Consider the following 19,603-nt stretch of genomic DNA (forward strand, 5'->3'; position numbering starts at 1 on the left):
TGGCAACTTCAACTGGTCTACCTGACCATGGAGCATTGCCCAGCGAGAAATCTCCAGCACGAAACTTAGCAAACCACTTTTGACAAGTTTGATCAGTCACAGCACCCTCCCCATACACTGCACGAATCTTTTTTTGCATTTCAGTTGCGTTTTTACCTTCCTTGAAATAATAAAGCATAATATGCCGAAAATGTTGCTTTTTCTCTTCCATCTTCAATATTAAAATGGCTATACAAAAATTCACCAATTTTAATAAGTTTTTTTAAAAAAAATGCATGCTGATATGATGGCTTTCATAATACAATCTAACAACATTGTTTCCAATGAAGTTAAAGACAACTAAGCGCTACTGGAGCCATCTTACGGAAAAGACCGAATGAACCTTTTGGCCAGCCCAATAACACATCTCCTGGCACCTCGCATGCAGCTACTGATCTGGCAAATGCCTTTTTCTCCACCCTGTCAAGCAGTCTGCTTTCAGCTGTCAAAGCCAACAACAGACCTTTCCGATGCTACCTCAGGGATACACCAACTCTCCAGCCCAATGTCATAATTTAGTTCTCAGGAATCTTGATCACCTTTCTCTCCCACAAAGCTATCACTATGGTCCACTGCATTGATGACATTAATCTAATCAGACCTAGTGGACAAGAAGTAGCAACTACTCTAGATTTGGTAAGACATTTGCATGCCAGAAGGTGGGAAATAAATCCAACAAAAATTCAGGGACCTTCCACCTCAGTGAAATTTCGAGGGGTCCAGGGGTAAGGGGCAAGTCAAGATATTCCTTCTTGACATGCGATGCTGTTTGGAGCATTTGACAGCCCCCTATAGGTGAACTGCAGTGCAGGCCCTTAGGATTTTGGAGCAAAGCCCTGCCATCCCCTCCAGATAACTACTCTCCTTTTGAGAAACAGCTCTTCGCCTGCTACTGGGCCTTAGCAGAGACTGAACGCTTGACCAAGGACTCCCAAGTTGCCATGTGACCTGAACTGCCCACCATGAACTGGGCGTTACCTGACCCACCAAGGCACATAGTGCGCGGCGGCGCTCCATCATCAAATGGAAGTGACATATACATGATGAGGCCTGAGCAGGCCCTGAAAGCACAATAAATTACATGAAGATGTGGCCCAAAGGTCCATGGTCCCCACTCCTGCTGCCCCTTCTCTCTCCCATCCTGCACCTATGGCCTCATGGGGAGTTCTCCATGGCAGCTGACAGAGAAAGAGAAGACTCTGGTCTGGTTTACAGATGGTTCTAGAAGCACAATATGCAGGCACCACCCAAAACTGGACAGCTGTAGCACCATAGGCCCTTTGGGGATGTCCCTGAAGGACAGTGGTGTGGGCAGAACTTCAGACAGTGCACCTGGTTGTTCACTTTGCTTGGAAGGAGAAATGGCCAGACACGTGATTATATACTGATTTACGTGTCCAATGGTTTGGCTGGATGGTTAGGGACTCAGAAGGGACATGACTGGAAAACTGGTGATGAGGAAATGTGGTGAAGAGATATATGGGCAAAAAACCATGAAGGTATTTGTGTCCCACGTGAATGCTCACCGAAGGGTAAGCTCAGCAGAGGAAGATTTTAATAATGAAGCGGAAAGGATGACCCATCCTGTGGATGCCAGTCTCTTTCCACAGCCAGCCCAGCCATCACCCACTTGGCTCATGAATGAAGCAGCCATGGTGGCAGGGGTGAAGGCAATGCACAGGCTCAGCAACACGCACTTCCACTCCCCAAGGCCAATCTGGCCGTGGCCACTGCTGAGTGCCCAACCTGCCAGCAGCAGAGACCAACACCTAGTCGTTGATACAGCACCATCCCCGAGGTGATCTGCTAGCTACTTTCCGGCCTGTTGACTATACTGGACAACTTCCATCACGGAAGGAGTACCATTTTGTTCTTCCTAGAATAGACACTTACTCTGGATACAGATTTGCCTTCCCTGCACACAGTGCTTCTGCAAGAACTACCATCAGTGGACTTGCAGAATACCTTATCCACTCCCATGGTATTCCACACTGAAATGCTTGACCAAGAACTCACTTCACACATTAAAAAAAAAAAAAAAAAGAACTTCACAGCAAAAGAAGTGCAACAATAAGCCCACACTCATGGAATGTACTAGTCTTAACATGCTCCCCACCATCCTGAGGCAGCTGGTTGGATAGAACAGTGGAACGGCCCTGTGAAGACTCAGTTACAGTGCCAGCTAGGTGGCAATACCTCTCAGGGCTGCGGCCAGGTTCTCCAGGAGGCTGTATATGCTCTGAATCAGCGTCCAATATACAGTGCTGTTTCTCCCATAGCCAGGATTCACGGATCCAGGAATTGGGGTGGAAATGGGAGTGGTACCACTCACTCTAACCCTTAATGACCCACTAGCAAAGTTTTAGCTTCCTGTTCCTGTGACCTTATGCTCTGCTGGCCTACAGGTCTTAGTTCCAGAAGGAGGAATGCTTCCACTGAGAGATATAACAATGAATCCAATGAGCTGGAAGTTAAGAGAGCCACCCGGCCACTTTGGGCATCTCATGACTGAATCAACAGGCAAAGAAGGGAGTTACTATGCTGGCTGGAGTGATTGATCCTGGCTGCCAAGAGGAAATTGGACTATCCACGATGGAGTTAAGGAAGAATATGTGTGGCATACAGGAGATCCCTTAGACATCTCTTAGTATTACTGTGTCCTATGATTAAGGTCAATGGAAAAGTACAATCCAACCCAGGCACTAATGGTGCAGGCCCTTCAGGAATGAAGGTTTGGTCATCCTACAAGTAAAGAATGATGATGACCATCTCAGGTGCTTGTTGAAGGCAAAGGGAATACAGAATGGGTAGCGGGAGAAAGTAGTTATAAATACCAGCCACGTGGCCAGTTAGAGACATGACGATTGTAACTGTCTTAGAGGATTTCCTCCTTATTTTGTTATGATTGTGTGGGAGTATCTTTGTCTTCTTTCCTCTCTTATTTCCTTATCATGCAACATAAGATGTATTGACTTTAAATCATAATATTTAAGTATTGTTAATTCTACATCATACTGTTTAAGTTAGAGGGTGACAAGGAGAGTAAACATCACTCAAGGACTTTACCTCCTCTTCTGAGGAAGGGGCTAGTGCATTTTCAGTTGTATGGAGAGTTGTGTTGTGTCAGGTGGAATTGAGCCTTTGTGTTTTTTTTGGTTTTTTTTGCGGTACATGGGCCTCTCACTGCTGTGGCCTCTCCTGTTGCGGAGCACAGGCTCCGGACGCGCAGGCTCAGCGGCCATGGCTCACGGGGCCAGCCTCTCCGCGGCATGTGGGATCTTCCCGGACCGGGGCACGAACCCGCGTCCCCTGCATCGGCAGGCGGACTCTCAACCACTGCGCCACCAGGGAAGCCCAACCTTTGTTATTCTTTACTTGGAGATTAGTATGGGTTAAGGAGATATGTATGAGTGTCAACTTGACAGGGGGTGGACTTGTGATGGTTAATTTTATGTGTCAACTTGACTGGGCAACAGGGGTGCCCAGATAACTGGCTAAAAATTATTTCTGGGTGTGCCTGAAGGTGTTCCAAGAAGAGATTAGCATTTGAATTAGTGGACTGAGTAAAGAAGACAGCCCTCCCTAGCGTGGGTGGACCTATCAAATCCATTGAGAGCTGAATAGAACAAAAAGGTGGAGGAAGGCTGAGTCCACTCTACCTGACAACTTGAGTTTGGACATCAATCCTTTACTCTCAGCGCTCCTGGTTCTCAGGCCTCAGACTCAGCCTAGAATCTACACCATCAGCTTTCCGGGTCCCCTTGGCTCTGTTTCTCTGGAAGACACTGACTAATACACCCTCTTTAACAGCTCTCATGGAGAGTCTATGTGAAAGTAAAACCAACACAAAATACAAATTAAGAGATGGAAATAGATTTCTCGCGATGATCCATGAGTGCCTGGGCCCAACTTGCCTGAGGTATTACACGCCCTGACTTTCTAGTACTATGAATCAGTACATTCCTTTTCTTTCTCTTCAGCCACTTTTAGTTCAGTTTTCATCACTTGCACAGACAAATGGCAATACAATGAGAACACACCATTCTGAACCTATGTATTTCACTTAATGTATCGTTATCATATTTTCATATTATTAAAACTATTCTCCAACATTATTTTGTTTGGTATTATAGTTTATTTTTATCAAGCCCATAGTGGTGAACAGATACATTGTTATTAATTTTTCAATATTATAGATAACATTGATATTAATATCCTCATAGCTAAATGTTTGTGCCTATCATGATTGTTTCCTGAAAATAAATTCCTAGAACTGGAACTTCTGGGCCAAAAGTTATGGAGGATACTAAGACTTTGTTACATATAGTAAAAGCGACCCCTCGAAAGGTGATGCCAATTTATTCTCACACCAGAAACATATGGGAATGCCTATTTCCTCCATCCACTGCCTACAGTGGGTAGGATCTTTCTTAAAATCTCTGCTAAGTTAATCACATACACACAAAAGCGATATCTCATTTTACTCTGCATTTCTTTACTGAGTCGCCTGCCTTGTATAGATTTTTCAATATTGTGCTAGATTCAGTTTGTTAACATTTAGGAATCCTGCATCTATATTCTGAAATTGGTTCTTCTGGTATTCTATTTTCTCAGGCTTATCAGGCTTTTTTCTAGCTTTATAAAATAAGAAATACAGAGGTTTGAAGACGGACAAGCCTGAGATGGAGTCTAAATTCCATGATTAGATGTATAACTTTGGGCAATTTAATCTTCCTAACCCTGAATAGGGGTGCCCACTGGGAAAGGGGCCAATTAAACCTCATAGAACCTGGAAAGGCTCAGCCCTTGGAGATTCTAGGTACCACAAAAACCGCAGGTGAGACATGAGGCTAAAATGAGGAGGCGCTTGGACATGTGTTACTGAGGGATCAGACCACTACCTTCCCTCATGTTCCATATTTGCAGGCTGGCACCTTCTGTACAAGAGACGGGAAGTTTACCTTATGAAGAAATGAGATGCTCCAGATGTGGGGAGACCAGGTAGAGTAGAGGAAGTGGGGTGAGGGATGGGACTGAACGTAGGGAGATTAAGTGAAACTTAACACTGAACGGTGGGGACCCCAGTCCTTCCCCAACCAGCTTCTCGAATTGTGAGCAGCTCATAACAAAGAAGGAGACGGGGCAGTTCCTTTCTGCGGAAGGAAACTGCTCCAGAGGAAAGCCCTCCCTGCTCTAACACTTAAGGGTATTCCCAATAACAGAGCCCTTTCACTTACCAGTTTCCCTGTGTGAGGTCCGTGTGTCCACAACCCTGGCCACGTACTCAGAGCTTCCAGAGTTATAATGCTGCACACCTGTGTGAAGAGATAGCCAAGAAACATAAGACATTTGAAGAGAAAACAAATACGAGAATTTTTATTTTCTATTACAACATTTTTATTATAACTTCTTAATTATATATATTGTATATAATTACATAACATAAATGTATTATAACTCATTCTTTTAACTTTACTATAATTTATATTACGACACTATAACAAAAAGAAATAGTCAACTGAAATAATTTAGGGGGAGAGGAGATGCAGAATAAACCCTTTAAAACACCCCTCTTTATTTTTTTAATTAATTAATTAATTATATTTATTTTTAGCTGCGTTGGGTCTTCGTTGCTGCATGCAGGCTTTCTCTAGTTGCAGCAAGCGGGGGCCACTCTTCATCGCGGTGCGCGGGCCTCTCACTATCGCGGCCTCTCTTGTTGCAGAGCACAGGCTCCAGACACGCAGGCTCAGTAGTTGTGGCGCACGGGCTTAGTCGCTCCGCGGCATGTGGGATCTTCCCAGACCAGGGCTCAAACCCGTGTCCCCTGCATTGACAGGCAGATTCTCAACCACTGCGCCACGAGGGAAGCCCCTAAAACACCCTTCTTGACAGAGGTGAACACTTGTCCCCTTCTCCTGATATTTCTTTGATGAGGAAGAAAGTTAATCCATGCAAAAATGACATATCTCATTGGTAATTATGGGAAGATTAAAAGGGAACCCTTGACTCAGCTCCACCATTTTTTTCTTCTTGGGAGCCAGTGGGCCTACAGGGACCATGAGTTCTCCATCACTGCCCTCCAAACTTTTAGTTATACAGAGAAGGGTGGAAGACTCAGTTTAGGACAGTGTTCTGATTACTATTGCTTTATAACAAGTTAACCCAAGGGAACTATACTCAGTTTTGTTTTGTTTTTTTTTGGCCACACCACGTGGCTTGTGAGATCTTTGACCAGGGATCGAACCTGGGCCCTCGGCAGTGAGAGCACAGGGTCCTAAACACTGGACCGCCAGGGAGTTCCCTATACTCAATATCTTATAATAACTTACAATGAAAAAGAACCTGAAAAAGAATATATATATAACTGAACCACTTTGCTGTATACTTGAAACTAACACAGAATTGTAAATTTACTATACTTCAATAAAAATAAATAAATCGAATAAATATGAATATAAAGATGTGTATATGTATGTATGTATATATATAACAAGTTAACCCAAAACATAAAGGCTTAAAACAAACATTTTCTTTTGCTCCCAGATTCTGTGGGTCAGAGATCCAGACGGGGCCAGCAGAAAAGGCCCGTTTCCGCTGCATGACCCCTGGGGCCTCAGCTGGGAAGGCTCCAGGGCTGGAAGGCCTGACTGCTGGAGGCTGGATTCACATGGAGGCGCCTTCACTTCCATGTCTGGTGTATAAGGCTGACTGTCTGCTGAGACCTCCGCTTGGAGCTATTGATCGTAGCACCTACACGTAACCTCTCACTATGGCCTGGGCTCAGACTTCTTACCTTACAGCTCAGGGCTCCAAAACCAAGTGTTTGGCAAACAAGGTAGAAGCTGCAAGCATTTATTCTTGGCCTCAGGATTCACACATTCGTCATTTCCATCACACTCTATTGATTACAAGGGAGTTACAAACCCGCCGAGGTTTGGGGAAAGGGAAAAACATAGATCCGCACCTTTCAAAGGATAGTCTCACAGAATTTCTGGGTATCTTCTAAAACTGCCTCAGGGCATAATCTTAAAGACCGTAACATCTGATGCAAGGGACAAAAACATTAAAGAAATAAATGAGGAGGGGCTTCCCTGGTGGTGCAGTGGTTAAGAATCGCCTACCAATACAGGGGACACGGGTTCGAGCCCTGGTCTGGGAAGATCCCACTTGCCGTGGAGCAACTAAGCCCGTGCACCACAACTACTGAGCCTGCGCTCTAGAGCCCAAGAGCCACAACTACTGAGCCCACGTGCCACAACAACTGAAGCCCGTGCGCCTACAGCCCGTGCTCCGCAACAAGAGAAGCCACCGCAATGAAAAGCCCGCGCACCGCAACAAAGACCCAACGCAGCCAAAAATAAGTAAATAAATATTTTAAAAAAAGAAAGAGGTCTTCCCTGGTGGCGCAGTGGTTGAGAGTCCGCCTGCCGATGCAGGGGACACGGGTTCGTGCCCCGGTCTGGGAAGATCCCACATGCCGTGGAGCGGCTGGGCCCGTGAGCCATGGCCACTGAGCCTGCGCATCCGGAGCCTGTGCTCCGCAACGGGAGAGGCCACAACAGTGAGAGGCCCGCGTACTGCAAAAAAAAAAAAAAAAAAAAGGACTTACTCCTTTATAAAATAAATCATTGAATATATATATAGTGTTGACACTGTGGCCTGAGCAGGAGTTGTGACATTTTTGGAACATGAATCGGTGAAACCTTCATGATGTTGCCGGCTTTACATGCCACTTTTTGATGTTGGGTGGCGACCACAAAACTGCTCACAGATTAGTGCTTTAGAGTGGATTTGTGGAAGAGAGATTTAGAAAACCGCACTCAAAATACACCCCCCAAAACATACTGGTTAACTATTGTCACTGCCCACAAAAATGTTTCCAGATGCCAGGAACTATGGGAAAGATAACAAATATTACTAAGAAATTAACATAAGTTAGTTGGCCAGTGGACAGGGGCTCTCTACCTAGTGATGAAAAAGATTTGGAATATTATCTGTGAACAAATACAATTGGAATGGGAGAGGCCACATCCCAAAAAAGGAGACCTACTTTTTTTTTTATTGAAGTATGGCTGATTTACAATGTTGTGTTAATTTCTGCTGTACAGCAAAGTGATTCAGTTAAACATACATATATTCTTTTCCATTACGGTTTAATCACAGGATATTGAATATAGTTCCCTGTGCTATGCAGTAGGGCCTTGTTGTTTATCCATCCTATATATACTAGTTTGCATCTGTTAACCCCAAACTCCTAATCCTTCTCTCCCCCACGCCCCCCCCCCTTGGCAACCACAAGTCTGTTCTCTATGTCTGTAGTCTATTTCTGTTTCGTAGATATGTTCATTTGTAAGAAGACCTACTTTAAAGTAGTTCCTCTAGGACAGCTGGTGGACAGAACTGCCTTGCCACCCCTCCTAAGCTTAGCAGGCAGGCACCAGGGCAAAACCTCACCACCGCCAAGCCCCCTCCAAAACCAAAACACAAACAAAAAACCCACCACTGTTGTCCAGAAAAAAAAAACAACAGAAAATTTCTACTTCCAGTTATATATAAGGGGCAAAAAAGAAATATTAAATAGTGAGCCAAAGTGAAAATATAAGGCCAGTCACTGGGCAGTCTTCCCATACCCAAATGCAGTGGCTTTTAAACTAACAGACTCACCCAGAGAGGTTCTAGAAATAGGGAAAAAGCCAGGAGATGCCAGGCTCCCGCTCCTGAGAGGAGAAGGTCCCAGCAATTAAGAAAAGAGTACCATCTGGAAAAGGACCCTAGGAAGATAGTGAGAAATCCACATCCAAACTCACACAGATCCTGGGCTGCCTGGGGAGAACACCGCTCACAGGCTGGCACATTGTTTTAAGTCACTATCTCTTAGACCCAGATCACAGGCACCCAGGTGCTCCAGCCTACAGACTGTGTCACTGTCTTACCCCTTGCATTTTCCAGGATTCTTTATATCCATGTAACAGAAAGTCAGTTCAAAGTGGTTTTTAAAAAAGAAAAATCTCTCTTTGTGACTTCCCTGGTGGTACAGTGGTTAAGAATCCGCCTGCCAGTGCAGGGGACACAGGTTCGAGCCCTGGTCCGAGAAGATCCCACATGCCACGGAGCAACTAAGCCCATGCGCCACAACTACTGAAGCCCACGCCCTAGAGCCCATGCACCACAACAAAGAGTAGCCAGCCCCCGGTTGCCACAAGTAGAGAAAGCCTGCGTGCAGCAACAAAGACCCAATGCAGCCAAAAAAAAGGAAATGACAGGACTTCCCTGGCGGTCCAGTGTTTAGGACTCCATGCTTCCACTGCAGGGGGCATGGGTTTGATCCATGGTCAGGGAACTAAGATCCCGCATGCTGCATGGTGCGGCCAAAAAGATAAAAAAGGAAAAGACATTGATGACATTGATTCGTTCCTGTAATTTGAAAAGTCAGGAGCAGTCATGTGGCTGGATCAAGGGGTTCAAACAGTATCATCAGGTCTCAGTCTCTCTCTCTCCCTCCACGACCCAGCTTTGCTTTCCTCTATGTTGGCTTTATTCTCTGTTAGCGTTTCTCTAAGCGGAGCGCACTGCAGTCAACAGGCCTATAGTCTACAAGCTTGGGAGCCACGGTGGAAACACAGAGACTTCATTCTCTGCATTTCCATCCAAGTCCCAGAAGTAAGCATCTTTGGCTCTGATTGGCCCAGCTTGGGCCATGTGTCCACCTCTTAACCAATCACTGTCCAAGAGGATATGATACTCTCCTTGACTGGTGTTCAATGGGTCACTTATCAGTAGACAAGGATCAAAATCATTAGGCAACCTGAGTTTCACCAGCAATCCATAGTTGATTAAGGGCAACAACAGTCAACACACACACACACACACACACACACACACACACACACACACAAAACACTCACCCAGGAACCTCTGGCAGACTGAGCAGACTTTCAGATTTTGCTCTCCTCAAGATAATAATGACAAGTACTAACCCATTACACTTAAAAAGCTTCCCTGAGGAGTCTGGAGTTATTATGAGCTAATACATGTAAAAAAGCACTTAGAAGAATGACTGGCCCAAAGTAAATACTACAGAACTGTTAACTGTCATCGTGGAAGAAGGATCCTGGAGATGGAAAAACATCCTAATAGGCAGGGTGGAGGTAAAGAATAGTTTAATCTAAATATTGAAAGGAGGGACTTCTGTGGTGGTCCAGTGGTTGAGACTCCACACTTCCACCACAGGGGGCACAGGTTCGATCCCTGGTCTGGGAATAGGATTCCCTGGTCCGGGAATAGGATCCTGCATGCCATGCAGTGGTGTGGCCAAAAAAAAAAAAAAAAAAATTGAAAGGGGTGTAACCTAATTTTGTAACAAACTGGTACAACAGGATATATTGGTTAAACTACTTTTTGCTTCTTTGATCAGAGTTTAAGAATCACAAGACTGTTTTAAAATACCTCTTTGGTCATCGCTACTGGGGGATTTGGTAGAGAATAAATACACAATACTGATTACAAGATGATGAACTGATAGATGCTGGAGTCCACCCTCCTACAGCAAACTCAACCCATAATGGAAATGAATCTGAAAAATACACACACACACACACACACACCCCTGAATCACTTTGCTGTATACCTGAAACTAACACAACATTGTAAATCAACTATAGTCCAATATTTTTTTAAAAAAGAATAAATAAAATAATGGGTGATTAAGAAAAAATGTCAAATGGCTCCAGGGTGTGCATGGGGCAATCAGCACAGATCCCCAGAAAGGCTCAGAAATTAGAGTACCAATGATCCCTGAAGACAGGGGTGTAGGTAAGACTGAACACAGTAAGACTGATTGAAAATCTGTATGAGAAGCAAGCAAACGGCCCCCATTAATCCTGGGTTGGGTATGAGGGTACTGGGGGTCAAGTTAGCCAGAGAGCAATTTCTGGTGGCAGAAACAATTGCAAAAAAATTTCAGTGGACTTCCCTATTGGCGCAATGGTTAAGAGTCCGCCTGCCAATGCAGGGGACATGGGTTCGAGCCCTGGTCCGGGAAGATCCCACATGCCATGGAGCAACTAAGCCCGTGTGCCACAACTATTGAGCCTGTGCTCTAGAGCCCGTGAACCACAACTACTGAGCTAGTGTGCCACAACTACTGAAGCCCACGCCTAGAGCCTGTGCTCCGCAACAAGAGAAACCACCGCAATGAGAAGGCTGTGCACCACAACAAAGAGTAGCCCCCGCTCCCCGCAACTAGAGAATGCTGGTGCTCAGCAACAAAGACCCATCGCAGCCAAAAATAATAAATAAATAAATTTATTAAAACAATTTTTTTCAGAATATATGTAGATGCCTAATATTAAGTCTTACAACTGATCCTGTCTTTAAAATTTTAATATTTTGTTGATTGTGGATTTTTTGCATTAATTTTGATTTTTTCAAATATTTCATTAAAATACTATTTACCTTGATTACCAGGCTTTGGAGTGCACCTTAAATGCTGCACCCAAGGTACGTGCCTCACTCACCTCACCCTAGTCCCTGCCCTGGCTACTGCCTTTTCAAGCCCTCAGTACAAATCTGTTACATGGAACAGCTCTGGGTTAGTGATCACTTTATTTATTTGTGTTTGTGTATTTGGCTGCGCCGTGTCTTAAGTGCGGCATGCAGGATCTTTTAGTTAGGGCACGTGGGGTCTATTCCCTGACCAGGTATGGTATCCAGGGCCCCTGCACTGGGAGCACAGAGTCTTAAGCACTGGACCACCGGGGAAGTCCCTAGTGATCGCTTTTTTTTTTTTTTTTTTTTTTTTTCTTTTTTGCGGTACGCGGGCCTCTCACTGTTGTGGCCTCTCCCGTTGCGGAGCACAGGCTCCGGACGCGCAGGCTCAGCGGCCATGGCTCACGGGCCCAGCCGCTCCGCGGCATGTGGGATCTTCCCAGACCGGGGCACAAACCCGTGTCCCCTGCATCACCAGGCAGACTCTCAACCACTGCGCCACCAGGGAAGCCCGTGATTGCTTTTAAATATGGTTCAGCACAGGGTAGAGCAAAGAGCTTCATCAGCAGTAGATAAGACATGAAAATTATCTGGAAATCAGTGTGATTAAGAGATCTGAATACTACAGGATTATAAGGTAAACGTTAGAACAAAGAGTTTAGGCTGGTTTAGGGATGTTGGCAGGGATCCCACAGAAGGAGTAGAATTTGTGTATCCCTTGTACCCTCTGATGAACCCCACAACTCATTTGTCCCTTAACCTTTGTTTCTCTGAGATGGAGTGAGAAGTCCGAGACTCCATGGGTCTGGCCTTGCAGTTCAGTCCTGAAAAGAGAGGTCAGGGGTTGTAGATTGGATCCCTGAGAAACAGAGATTAGCAGTGGGGTCTGGAGGAAGGCCCAGGATTAACCTCTCAACCTCTTTACAGAAATGTTGAGAAGAGCCAGCTTCAGAACAAGTAAATCCAAGTAGTTTCAAGATGTCAATCTCATGGAAAGGGAATCTTTCTTAACACCATGAAAGGGAGTTAAGAAAGGGAGGCCTTCCTTAACACCATGTTTATATAATATGCTAACTGGTAACATGCAAGTGTGGGTCCATACCTGTTCTACCACTGATGTTGGGGAGATAAGCACGAGGGAGGGGCTCACGTCAGCCTCTGCCAGACGGAGCCTCAGAATAATGTTCTGGATGATTCCAACCTTTGATTTGTCTTGCATCAGCAACCAAGCAGAGTACTGCTAGGGAAGTCACACCCCAAGTCATGTCTCTCTACCGTTTTTTCTATGATTGCCCCTTTATAAAGCCTTTAAGACACCTTTATTTCCTGATTGCTTTCTGCCCCTACTACATGAGATTTTAACACCTTGGTGTATCTGTTTGTGTATGTGGCCCTTCGAAGGGCCACACACCATTGTAATGTCTACAGTGTTGTGGCCCCACCCCCTGTGAGCATCCATGATCTACAGCCAGTTCCTCCCCACGTTTTCTGGATTTTATTTCTTCCCTCGGGATCTTCCCCTCAACACTTAACAATCCCATTCTCCGGCATCTCAACTTCTACCTCTCATGGTGCCTACTGGTCACCCATCTCCAGCCATGGCCCCCTCTCTGTTTCCTTCCCGGCCTTATTTCTCAAAGGGCACACCACACTCTGATCTGCATTCTGCCTCTGTCTCTCTACCGAACCTGTTCTCCATAATATCAAAAATGAACTCTGCGCCCCTCCCATACACATACTCTTCCACCCAGCAATCCCATGTAAAAGAAATCTTACCAGCACCTGCCTAGGAAATACCAAAACTGAATGCTGTTTTTCACCACAACTCTTTCTAACCAGCCGAAGATTTTAAATGGTTATGAATATTGAGTAACACTGCTATGCCCAATCCTTAGTGAACCTAACTTAAGACTCTCTTGGAATGATGGGACTTGTCTTCACCAACCGTGTACAAACCTGTGGACTCTCTCCGGTCTCTCCAGGGTACAAGCTTGCAACTTTTAATCAGCATAAACATTATGAACAGCCCCTTTCTAGCAGTTAGAAATCCCTGACTTATGCCCCTCCGTGAAAGAGTCAGTCAGTGTCTCCCCTGGTGGGTTCTTCTGCCTGACAAGAAAAGACACTCAGCTCTGTGGACTGCTTTTATCTATTCGTTTTATTTTGTTCTTGTTTTTGTTTTTTTAATTTGGTGGTATTTTATCCTTTGTACCTTTTCTTGTACTCAAACCCACAGAAATAAAACCACCAAGTACATAAGGATATAGATACAAACATGAGGGCTTCCCTGGTGGCGCAGTGGTTGGGAGTCCGCCTGCCGATGCAGGGGACACGGGTTTGTGCCCCGGTCTGGGAAGATCCCACATGCCGCGGAGGGGCTAGGCCCGTGAGCCATGGCCGCTGAGCCTGTGCGTCCAGAGCCTGTGCTCCGCAACAGGAGAGCCACAACAGTGAGAGGCCCGTGTACCGCAAAAAAAAAAAAATACAAACATGCCCTCTGTAGCATGTATCATATGTCAGAAAAAGTGGAAACTGAATGATCATCAGCAGAGGAGTGGTTAAAACCACTGTGGAGCACCATGCAGCTGTTAAAAGAACGAGTCCAAGGAATTCCCTCCCTGGGGGTCCAGTAGTTAGGACTCCGAGCTTCCACTGCAGGGTCACAGGTTTGATCCCTGGTTGGGGAACTAAGATCCCACGTGCTGCACAGCACAGCAAAAAAAAAAAAAAAAAAAAGAATGAGTCCAAGGTATAACTACTGAACTACAGAAATGTCCATGAAACAGATCTCTTAAGTGAGAAATGCAAGCTGCAGGGCAAAGTGTACAGTATGGCACAGATTTTTTAAACAACCAGAGCCAGCCACTCCTAGAAGTGTATTCATGATTGAAGATGATTCCATGAACCCACAGAAACTTGAGCAGACTCTTTGGGCTTGACTTGGGATCGGGGTGGCAGAGGTGGGAGGAAGAGTGGGACAGGCAGCAAGGGGGCAAGGATCTGCCAGTTTTCTTCTCTCTGTAAGTGCATAGCTCCCTGGGAGCAAGCCTTCCTTGACTCTCCTCTGAGTCTTAAGTGTCCCCTCTCCAGCACCCTTTGAGGTCCTACAAAGGCTCTCTCCTTCCCATCACACCCTCCCCATCTCCCACCCCTACCCCAATACTCCCTTGGTCGGCAGAGCTGGTGGATGAGGAGGACGGGGCAAATGGACCTCAAGGGCCCAAGACACTACCTGGTAGGAAAGAGAGTGAGACTGGAATTCTTTTTCACACTGTTTAATATTAAGTAAGTTATCTCTGAGAGACTGAGAAGGTTCTAACAGAGATCCAACAGGAGGAAAGAACCCTAAAGTTCCCGAAAGGGAAGCCTCTGCGAGCAAAGTCATCTGGTCAAATGGCCAGGCTCAATACCAGTGCCTAAAGGTTTAAGGGGCTGAGGCTGGACATGGCCCTGACCCAGGCCCCTGGCACCACAGTCACACTGGAGGACCCTGCCCAAACCTGTGTGAACTAAGACACGGGTCCCCAACTCCCGGGCCATGGACCGGTACCTGTCCGTGGCCTGTTAGTAACCAGGCCGCACAGCAGGAGGTGAGTGGTGGCTGGGCGGGGCGAGCGAAGCTTCATCTCTATTTACAGCCACTCCCCATCGCTCGCATTATCGGATGAGCTCCGTCTCCTGTCAGATCAGCAGCGGCATTAGATTCTCATAGGAGAGCAAACCCTACTGCGAACTGTGCATGCGAGGGATCTAGGTAGTGTGCTCCTTATGAGAATGTAATGCCTGATGATTGACGTGGAGCTGAGGCGGTGATGCTGGCGCTGGGGAGCAGCTGCAAATACAGATTATCCTTAGCAGAGAGGTCTGACTGCACAGAGACCATAATAGATCAATTGCTTGCAGACTCACTTCAAAACCCTATCAGTAGGGACTTCCCTGGTGGCGCAGTGGTTAAGAATCCGCCTGCCAATGCAGGGGACACGGGTTCGAGCCCTGGTCTGGGAAGATCCCACACGCTGCGGAGCAACTAAGCCTGTGCGCCACAACTACTGAGCCTGCGCTCTAGAGCCCGTGAGCCACAACTACTGAAGCCTGCATGCCACAACTACTGAGCCTGCGCTCTGGAGCCTGCAAGCCACAACGACTGAAGCCCACACACTGCAACGAAAGGTAGACCCCGCTCGCCACAACTAGAGAAAGCCCCTGTGCAGCAACGAAGACCCAACGCAACCAAAAATAAATAAAATAAATAAATTAAAAAAAAAAAACCCTATCAGTAAGTAGCAAGTGAAAACAAGCTCAGGGCTCCCACTGATTCTGCATTATGGTGAGTTGTATAATTATTTCATTATATATTACAATGTAATAGTAATAGAAATATAGTGCACAATAAATGTAACGTGCTTGAATCATCCCGAAACCATCTCCCCACCCCGCCACCCCGGTCCGTGGAAAAACTGTCTTCCACGAAACCGGTCCCTGGTGCCAAAAAGCTTGGGGACTGCTGAACTAAGAGTTGGGAAGCCCGAGTGTGCATCACTGTTGTGGCCTAGGCAGTGGTCCCCGTGGCACTAGAAAATGACCCATCAGATTGTGTAGGAACAATGTGTCCCTAGTTCCACCAGTGAACAAGAACAGAAGCAAGTAACAGCACTCAGAGCGGGGTCGGGGTGGGGAGTGCTGGGCTTCCTGCACATAGGGGCAGGGGGTACTCAAATTACTAAGTGGAAAAACATGTGATATGTCTACCCTGAAATCAGAGCCTATGTTTAGTTTAAAGTTACACAGTTTATAAAGCCGTGTTTGTATGTCCAATTTGTCCTCAAGGAACAAACACAAATTTCTCTAGCCCTGTGCTAAATATGGGCTCCAAACACTCATATAGCAGGGACAGTGGAGTTATCCTCGAGCCGACCTAAGTCCGAGCCACACTAGCACAGGAGAAAGGAAGGGGGTGAAATTATTCTTGTGTTTAGAACACTTTAACAAGACTTTTCGGCTATGAAATGCAAGGTCCGTCCCCCTCACCCACAGCCCCTGGGGTATAACCTAGTGAGAGAAGCTTTTTTTTTTTTGTGGTACACGGGCCTTTCACTGTTGTGGCCTCTCCCGTTGCGGAGCACAGGCTCCAGACGCGCTCAGCGGCCATGGCTCACGGGCCTAGCCGCTCCGCGGCATGTGGGATCTTCCCAGACCGGGGCACAAACCTGTGTCCCCTGTATCGGCAGGCGGACTCTCAACCACTGCACCACCAGGGAAGCCCAACCTAGTGAGAGAAGCTTTGATCGAGAAGTTGAATCTGGGACTTCCCTGGTGGTCCAGTGGTTAAGACTCCATGCTTCCACTGTAGGGGGCACAGGTTCAATCCCTGGTTGGGGAAATAAGATCCTGCATACTGCAGGGCACGGCCAGAAAAAAAAAAAAAAAAAAAGCTATTAAATCGTTCTGCAAAGAGAGGTCATGGGAATGTGGGATGAAAAACAGGGCCCTGGAAGTCTAGAAGAAGAGGAGAGTCTAGCTTTGGGGTGTACACATGCGCTTCCCTGCTGCAAAGGGCCCAGCAAAACCCAGCCCCTGGTCCTTCCTGTGGTAAACAGAAGAACAAAATGGTAATTTTACAGACCAATAAACATTTTAAAATAAGAGGCTTAATTCTCCCTGTTGAAAATAAGAGACTTCTCCCCCCACCCCTTTCTCAGAGCACTAACTTTAGAAAACTTGTAAGCTCTTTCTCTGCCTCTTTGAAATGTGTGTCTTTTTAGAAGCTAAATCAGCCTCGTGCAGCTTTAGGATCCAGGGATGTCTCTCCCAAGGCCCTGGAAGCCATCTCTTCGAAATGGAAATATTAGGAGAGAGCGCATCCCTATCTCCCAGTTCCTATGGGAGGGTAGGATCCTAACTGAGGTGGGCTCCTTGCTCCAAGTTGCAAAACTACCTCCTGTCATAAAGATACTTTGTTTTTCCTGCAATTAAGCCTATTAATAACACAAAGGATCACCAATTACCGTAAAGTTAGGATGAACGTGTGTGACAAATGGTGCTCTCAAGCCTCTTACTTGAGGACTAGTTACTGTTTATCTTGAGAACATGCGTGTAATGGCTGTATCTGTTTGGCTCTATAACAGGGTGGGATACTTTATCTCTACAATCTCTTAGCAGATGGCCTGTGGCGCACATCACATTCTGGTAATGCTTATTCAAATATAAAACTGTTTTCTTTCCTCCACTACCTTTGTGGAGAGGTTTCCCTGGGTTGGGAAATTTTGTTTTTAATTATATTCCCCAACATAATGCATGTGCTTAAAAAGGAAAAAAAAAAAAAGTGGGAAGGTTTTGAGATATAAGACCCCTAAATGGGACGGACATGGAAAACCAGTGGGGAGAGAGAGAGGAATTTCTAAGAGTGACGCTGACATTCAACTGAAAATTGTTTCCAAAATGTAAATAATAGCATAATAGCAGCATATACATACAGAGACTACTGTCAGGCATCGTTCTAAGTGTTTTACACATTAACTTAATTAGCTATGTAGTAGTTTGGATTACTGTTCTTAATTATTCACCCCCCACCCTGCCTCTGAGAACTCTCCAGTGGGCAGAAAAGGTATCACGGAACAGCAGAGAAGCAGGCTGAAGTTTGGACTGGTTTTGGAAGTAGGTATGATGCAAACTCTCTTTTCTAGCTAAAAGTGACCCTTGAAGGGCGTGTGTGGAAAGGCCAGATTCAGCTACTCCATAAGATGGGAATGTGAGCCACTCTATTCGGATATTACAAGATATCCCAAACTGGAGGACACTGGGGGCCAGCATATGGCAGACACCAGCCCTGAGCACTGAGGATGTAGTAAGCAGGAGTGGGCCCAGAAGATAAGAAGGGGAAGGGCACTCAGTAAGGATCAGACACTTCCATAAGGTTTGGAGGCTGGGAGGCAGGACTGGAAATCCCTCATTCCCACCAATGACCAACATGTCAAGTCATTTTTGAGGGTCTGGCTCAAGAAAGCAGAATTACCTTGCCCTGGCCTAGCCCAGCTGCCAAACACACCCACTGTGAGCCAGATGCTTAGAATGACTTGGGTCAAGAAGACCTGGAGAGGGACCTGCAAGAGGCTTCCTGGGTGGGTGGTAAAGCCTGAGCCCTGAATCATCCTTCTGACATTTACAAAGTCCTTAACCAGCACTGGCCCCACCGCTGCTCCCTGGTTTCCTGCCCTGAGTGCCACAAAGGACCAGGAAATAGTGGGGGGGAGGGGGGAGGGGGGGCAGTGAGCAGTACAAAGACAAGAGGGAAGACGAAAGAAGTAGAACTTCATGACTAATAAAATCTTTACACCTAATTTTTTAGAAGGAAATTGAATTCTGGTGGGGAAAGCAGGCACCACGGTCAGTGAGGCTGGAATAAAAATTTACCTGGAACCTACAGAAGGGAAAGAGGCTGCATTCATTTGGAAGGGACAAAGTCCATGGTAACTGCGCACAGATGCTGGGTCCCCTAAGTGACTCCATACTGCGGCCTAACACCTGGTCCCTAACATTCTCAGCAGCCACTATGAAGGTTGGACAAAAGGAGGCTTTCACTGCCCTGCCTCAGTTGGGCTTCCCTCAGTATCTGGTGTGCCCAGGGTCCTAATCCAGCCATGTTTGAAATGAGGTTGTGGGTGGAGGTGAGGGGGCAAGTCTTTCAGCTGTTACTTTTCCAGGTTTTAGGCAGCCTGGGGCACCTCTGGTCATTTAATGAAGGACTGGGCTCAAATGAGGTATAAATCAGGCACTGAAGACTTACTGGGCTGCACTGGGTCCAGAGCAGGACATTCCGCATGGGCCCAGCACAGCCTAGCAGGCCGGCCTTCCAGGGCTCAGCCCATGGTCTTTCCCGGGTCCCAGCCCAGAAAAGCGGAGGCTTTCTCCTGCGTTTGGAAGACTGACTCAGCCCCTCTTCCTCCTAGCTCTCCTAAAGGCCGGGAGACCTCAGGAAGTGTCCTCATCCTGCCGCCTTCAACCCCGAGGCGCCTGGCCCCAGGCCTCCCCCGGAGGTCCAGAGAAACCCCGGGCGCTTCCATGCTCTCGGCCTCAC

Source organism: Leucopleurus acutus (genome assembly GCF_964270905.1).
Source record: "Leucopleurus acutus genome assembly, chromosome: 19".
Taxonomy (NCBI): domain Eukaryota; kingdom Metazoa; phylum Chordata; class Mammalia; order Artiodactyla; family Delphinidae; genus Leucopleurus; species Leucopleurus acutus.